Raw genomic sequence first — 7,946 nt, 5'->3', positions numbered from 1 at the left:
CAGCTATCTTAGAGTTTCGTTACAATTAGCATATTAACAAGCTGTTTCAACATAAAATTATAATAATATATTTTATATACAAAATTATTTTTTTTTGAAAAATATTGATTTAAAAAAAAAGAAATGATAATGCAACCACGGCGGCTGGTGAGTGTAGTGAGCAGGGGACAAAACCTCTTAATGAGACATAAAATGACGAAGAGAAAACAATTTCATTAATTTAGTATTAGGGAGTTTTGTGTTGAGGATTTTAAGGAAATGAGAACACAAACGAAAATTTCTTGACTCTATGATATAAAGAACAAATCTTAGAGTTATAATAAATAAATAAATAAAAAAAATAATGGTTAATATAGGTTTAAGCTATATTATATCTCATTATTTAAAAATTTCCAAATATTTTAATAACGTAAAAGTGAACTAATACTGTTCGTTACATACTCCAGTAGTTATATTGTGTTATTAAAATGAGAAAACCAATCAGAAATAGTTTTTCAGTTGTCCTTTGTCTAAATTGGAAATATATTTTTTAATTCGAGTAAAAAAAATTTATTAAAATGTGTTTTATACTGTTAAGAAGATTAAATTCAGTTTCATCATAAAATATAATTTAAACTCTACTGAAATGTAAAATAGGAAACTAACGTTTAAATTCGATGCAGTCTTTTTAATTTACAAGTTTCTTTCATCAGATGTTTTCTTACTACGGGATGCGATCTAGTTAAATCGAAATGCTGCTGTAGTGTATTGACACAGTTTTTCAGAAAATAGAAAATAAACTATATATTTTTTTCGTTTTTTACATATTTTTCCAATTTTTACATGTTAAGCACTTAGCAAATAAGAAAACCTAAAATTTAATTTGTTAATTCTGTTATTATTCAATGAATTAATTATTTTATTATAGATTATCTTTCCCTGTTATGAATATTTATTGTAGATTTATTTTAAGGATAACTATTTAAAAATTTCTACTTAACCATTTTCTTATTCGCTGGTTTTTCTAAGTTCGAAATTTATTTTTGTTCTACTTTCAACAGTAATGAATTAGTTAATAAACATAGTTATTTTCACGAATCTGTTCTTAAGTCTCAAAGAAAAATATTTAAATCTTATAATTTGTTGGTAAATATTTTCATCCTATTTTTTGTTAATAAAAATAAGCTTGGATCAGGATTTAAATTTTGCTCAACTTACAAATTATTGAGATTGAAAAGTGTATCTCCCATCTCAATATACTTTGTTTTATTCAAAAGTAATACTTTAAAGGTAGAGCTCTAGATCAGCGGTAACTTGTTGCCAACGGGTGATCAATACATATAAAATGACTATCAAAATAATGCTAGGTAAATAATGCAAGAATATCAATTCCTAGTTGATAAAAGTGGTGACCAGGTTACAGATTTAATACGAAAAAATAAAATACGCTCTGTTTGTGACAATTCCATCGTAGTTTCATGCCCTATTTCCATCGTTGTTTCGGAACTTTTTTTTTTCTTCAAAATTGCACTTTTTTTAAAATCCTAATGTCTTAATGTGATAATATGACATGGAAATATCAAGTCACTTTTACTTTTAGATAGACTAGATTTGCGATGAAAAAGAAACATAAACTAATTACCATTAATCTGTAAAACATAAATTTAGTATCTTTAAAAAATCATTAAAATATTAAAAAATGATGATTAAAGTAAGAAAAAACTGATTTCTTTCAAATAAATCGATTCCCGCACCCTCTCAAAGAATATATTAAATCAACCTCCTTAGTGCTGTGCGAATACTTACATAAAATTGGTTACCAAAAGTGCAAAGGAGGCCATTTTCTATGACTGGTAGTGTCTATTTTTCGTAAATGCTAGTCTAGATCTCTATTTAAAGAGAGAAAAAAGAAAACCACATTTTTGAAAACGAATTGACAAATCATAAGATTTTAGTAATCGTTTTCTAAATTTCAAATTAAATCTTTTAGTTTTGAAGAAGACAAACGACATCTTGAGTAACAGATAATTCGACGATTTATGATAAATGATGAAGTGTATTTTAAGCTCTACAAAATTTGAAATATAATTTAACATTTGTTTTATTGAAAATATGAATACAAAGTTTGCCTAACAATAGGAAACAACATCCTTAAAAGAAGAAACATATTTGGAACTTACCAGTTGTATGTATTCTTTTGCTGAAAATTTGCTGACTTTTCAACTTTATGAAATTGTTTTTAAAAGAATAAACTATTTTAGCATGAGTGTTTACATAAACATAAGTTTGCGTTTCTGAATAAATTCTTCTTGAAATACCATTTTTCTTTCGTATGAGATTTCAGTCAAGATTGAAATAATATCTATCTGAAATATAGCATCCATCGAAGCTTTTTTCTTAAATGTAAGCATTTTTGCTTTTATACCACACCGTTATTCATCGATGGAAACTTTCTAATCTTTAATATTTCCAAGAAAATGCATTTGATTATAAAAGCCTGACACTACTAGTTTTAAAATAAGCAACACTGACTGCTGGTAAGATCTTTTCATTTGTTTTGTTCGTTTGAATAAGAACTTTTCATATATATATATATATATATATATATATTGTAGAACGAAGTTTTATGTGATTCTTTTTTATGTATAATCATCTTCATTAATTTTGCCTTTAAGAGCTGTTTTTTAAAAATAATTTTCTATGTTAGAATGATCAAAATATTGTTTTAAGCTGGGCAGCTAATGTAGTTTATGATTATTAATTGTGTTCATATGCATGATTCGCATTTAGTTTTCTTACGTAAAGGCTTTCAAACAAATTCATTGATTTTATCAACAATTAAGAAAACTATTATTAAATGAGTTGTATGCCTGATGATTCTTTCATTACGCTAATGGATTCATTTAAAGCTTTAAATTATATTTAAAGATTTTTCATTTAGAAAATTTTATATAAATGTGCGACCCTCATCAACATTAGTAAGTGTTGTAGAGAATTAACCGGAATACTATTAAATTAATGCTTCTACATTAAACCAAGAATAAAATCTAATTATTTTAATTGATGATAGAATTCAATTCAAAATTTTTAAGATTTTTTATTAGTAATGAATTTGCTATACTGAGTTAATTTTTTCTACATGTAATTAATATTCCTTCCATTTTTATGACCTATCTGATAAAATTGGCAGTCATCCAAAAAAAAAAAATTAAATTACTTTAATGTCTTGGCAACATTATCTTACTACAAGCTTTTAACTATCAAATTGAAAATATTCACTCTTTTTCATTGATAGAAATTAATTTGGGGAATATGTATATACATTTAGATCTCTCTTCACGTGTTAAAAAGATATTTTCATACTTAAGTATATTCTTACATGCTATTATAATTCTTACATGCCAATCCTTTTGTTTTCCTACTATAAGTTACATTTATTACTAATGTCATGTAGTTAATGAGCATAACATATTTTTTAGCCTTTCAGCTTGATTTAACTCTTAAATTTATATTTAATCCTCTAATCCTATGCTCAATAATATATTTCTAATATTTTCTCGCAAAAACATTTTGCGTGAATTGTTATTCTTGAAATAGATATTGTATAATAATGAGTAGTACCCAGCAAATTGTGCAAATATGCGGAAAACCATATAATTTATATATTTTCATCTAGATTAAATTATCTCTACTGTTTTTTCCCATGCAACTTTGCCTGTTTTTTCAATTCAGAGAATTATGTTAGCAGCTAATACTTGATTATCCCTTAATTCATTAGACTCGAAAAGAGCCGTATTCTGTTCCTGCTAAATTTTTACAAAACAAAGACAAATTTAATGGATTATTCAGTTTCTAAAATCAACTCAACGTTACTTAAAGAATCACTGAGGGATATATTTAGGTAACTTAGTTAAAAACTTTATTGTAATAATTGAAATTTTGTAAAAAAAAGAAGAAAAAAAATAATAAAATGAAAGGTGTATTGTTTTTTCAAATGAAGTTTATCTTCTGTTTTGGATGTTTTCCTCGACATTTTTAACCTCTCAATGTAATAGAAAAAATTGCCGCATCCATGCCTCACATTTCAAAAAATATTTATCTATAATTCATACGCACCTTTCAAATCAGATTTTTTCAATGAACGTTGAAAACTGAGTTTGCGGTAATATGTTTGGCGTATAAAATTGTTCGTTATGTTTTATCTTTCTCCGAAACATTTTAATTGCTACTAATTCATCAGGTTTGGTTTGTTTTTTCATAAATAATGGATTTCTCTTTATGATTAGTGGCAATTGGGTACTTGCAACTTGAGAAGAAGCTTAACCATGTAATGTAAATCATATTTAATTGGATACCTGTAAGCGACGTCACGCGCGTATGTCGAACCTGATTGGTTTCTAAATCGACAAATGCCACGATTCACCTACGATGATGTTTCATCACTCACTCTTTAATTAGTTTTTGATCTAAGAAGCGATGGAGCGATCTCAGGCAGCTTCCTGTGGCTCATTGCGATTTCTAAACTATCCATTGTTTTAGAAAATTATTGAATTTGAAACAATTATCAGGATTATATCTTGTTAGCTATAATTTTAGCTTCGAAAAGGATTTTAAAGAAAATGTGCAATTTTGTCCAGAATAAAACAATTGAAACATAAAAAAATTAATAGTTAAATTTGGGTTGTACCTTAAAAAAATTAATAAAAAAAGGCTACTTGCCGACGAGAATTCTTATGTAAAATTGAGAAACATGCCTGAAAATAACGAAATTATATTATCGACATTCATGCGGTTAAACAAAGATAAAAGCATAATCAAACTGTTATTAAATGACTATTTATGATGCAAATAAAGATGGATGAGAACTTTTAGGTACATTTTTCTGAATGAAAATATTTTTATTATGCTTTAGTTAAACAGGAAACTAATGTCTGTACAAGAAATTGCCAAGTTTAGCTATTGTTTTTCCAAGAAAGTATAATCAAAAATACTATACAAATTTTTTGTTTGCACTGAATTACGCAAAAATTTTACTTGGTGGTTTTCTTAAACGTACTTTTTTTAAGAGACATCTAAGCAAGAATTTTCTCCTTTTCGGGAGAAAAAAAAATCTAGTTTTACAAATTAGATACTATTTAAACGATTTTTATTGTAAATTCAAAAGAGCCTAAATGTTTATATATAGCAAATTTCATGTTGTTATTAGCTTCATAATGTTACATATTAGGTTTTGCTGGGCACATATCCAAGGGGTCGTGAGTTCGATTTCCGCCTGCCGAAGACATGTTTTAACATAAAAATAAATGGTGACTGGAGCACATTAAATCTTTCTGATCACCAAGTCCTCCATGTTCACATAACAAATCAATACCCCTGCGGGTATTGAAATAGAGATTGATCGTTCTCTGGTGCAGGTCAAAATTACAATCTGTTGATGAATAAATGGATGTATGAATGGTTCCACCCTATAAACTGGCTGTGACGTGTCTGTGGCTGAAGTCGTATTCTTGACCATAGATGGCCCCACTGAAAAACAAGAAAGGCTCCCTCTGTCTTAAATTCGCTTGACAACACCAAACAAGCTTGCTGGTTGGCAAGTGGTACTTAGAAACAACACACTACAGAAATTTCTTGGACAACAAAAAAATACTCGCTCCGAGAATTTTTTTGAATGAATACTAGAAATAACATCACAAAAGTAACTACAAAAAAGTATCATCTGAATTTAAGCATAACGCATTTTACGTATTTACATTGAAAGGAATCCATACCAAAGGTAAATATATAAATATCATTTAGCTGTAATAAAGTGGCGATAGGTAGATTACGTAGTTTTAAAATATTTAAATACGTGATTACCATGGGATTACTTACGCTCTTGTCCATTCTGACATTTGGTGAAAAATGATATTTCGAATTCGGTCTCAACTATATATAGTAGGTTAAAAAATATTTGATGTTGTAAATGATAAGTCCAAAAAAAAAAAAAAAAAAAATTAGAAAATCTTTTTAGTTAAGTAAATTTTCCCCTCGGTCGAAAATTCTTCGATCTTTGTTAAATTTGGAGAACTTTTATTTTATAAATTAATTTATTTTACCCATCCTATAAAATCTCATATAATTTGTTCATTTATTTTTCCAGCCTAGATATTTTGATTAAAACCATTTTTAAAAATATTAATAAATTCATGAAGTGTTTCTCCATAAAAAATGATTGTATGTACTTTTGGTTTATTTGTAAAATTTTTACTTTCACTATTGTTGATTTCAAAAATCTAACAAAATTGTATATTTTATACAAAAAGCAAAACAATCAGCCATAAAATATGCCAGCTATTTTAGCAAATTGTTGTTTTTACTGATTTGTAGTCAAATCATTAGGGTTATTAATAAGTAAAAATGTACTTAGAATTTATTTATTTTTCTGCACTTATTATGCCTGTTATTATTAGGTGTTACATTTGAAGATTGGGTGCTCAATATAAATTTTAGAATAAAATTCAGCTATTCTTATTTATCATTCCCTTTGCCACTTATTGATAAGAAGTTAAAAATTCTTTTTTTTAAAATTAAGTTAAAAGTGTTAATGAAATAAAATTTAACGCAATCTTTCATGAGATAAACTAATATATTTATGTAGTTTAATTTCAAAAAAAAAAAAAAAAAAAAACTTAAGAAAATATAATTTTCAAATTCGCTTCATCTGATGTTCATTAATAATAAGCATTTTCTAAGAGGGAAAAAAAAGAGAACCCGAATAAAAAAAAAACGTTAAGGCAAATTCTAGTGTGTTAAAAATCACACTGGAAGAAAAATGAACGCTATCACGTAATCTAATTACTTTAGAGAGTAACTACATTTTTTAGGTGGAGAAAAACTAACAAAAAAAATGTGGTTTTAATCAAGGGCTTTTTGTTCTGCTGTCTTGTATTGACTTTTTTTTCTGTTTTTAATGATTTTTTTAAAGTGTCGACAAAATTTGAAAAAGAGTTCCATCACCTGTTACGCTTCGTCGCATAGAAGTTCTGTATTTAATTATTTTATATGCGACGTAATTTTGGAGCTCATTAAAAGAAAAAAAAACTTTGGGCTAAAAAAACTTTTCATTTCAGTTTAAATTTTTGGAGTTTTTTCTGAATAGGGAGTTAAGGAATATTTTTGCCGTAAATCAAGCAGAACTAAGAAATTGATGTACTTTTACGAATAAAACTAGCTTAAAAAATAAAATTAAAGAAAAAAAAACATTCTACTTGTACTCGACATTTATAAATTTTTTTGTTTGCTCATCCTGATGTTTGTTAAGACGTAAAAATTTGTGCTTAAAAAAAAGTTTCTCATTAACTTTCCATGATAATTGATTTTGTCATTGGAAAAAAAAAATCTCAGTTAACAAAGTATATAATGAACTTTCCAAATAAAGCATAGAAATGGACATAACAGTGCCAACTTTGGTTTTTGCCGCTAATTTTTGAAATATATGTATCATAAAACTGTCAATCGGGTTTGAATATTGTTATTATCTAGGAATATTTTTGGTGCTTAAAGAAATTACTATTTATTGATGAGGTTCGATGAATTACCATTAGTTGAAAATAATAAAAGGTGCATTTCCAATTGTCCATATTTTATTCCCGAGTGATGTAGGCAAGCAATTATGAATGGTGAATAATGGCAATTTTAATGGTGTATTTCCAATTGTCCATATTTTATTCCAGAGTGATGTAGACAAGCAATTATGAATGGTGAATTATGAATGGTGAATAATGGCATTTATGAATGGCGTACTTCCAATTGTCCATATTTTATTCCAGAGTGATGTAGGCAAGTAATTATGAATGGAATGATGAACAATGGCAATTATGAATAGTGTATTTCCAATTGTTCATATTTTATTCCAGAGTGATGTAGGCAAGCAATTATGAATGGTGAATGACGAATTATGAATGATGAATAATGGCAAATATGAA

Source organism: Parasteatoda tepidariorum, chromosome 3 (genome assembly GCF_982258835.1).
Source record: "Parasteatoda tepidariorum strain Cologne lab strain chromosome 3, Ptep-v5.0, whole genome shotgun sequence".
Lineage (NCBI taxonomy): Eukaryota > Metazoa > Arthropoda > Arachnida > Araneae > Theridiidae > Parasteatoda > Parasteatoda tepidariorum.
The sequence above is the reverse complement of the archived record's forward strand: the minus strand, read 5'-3'. Positions refer to the sequence as shown.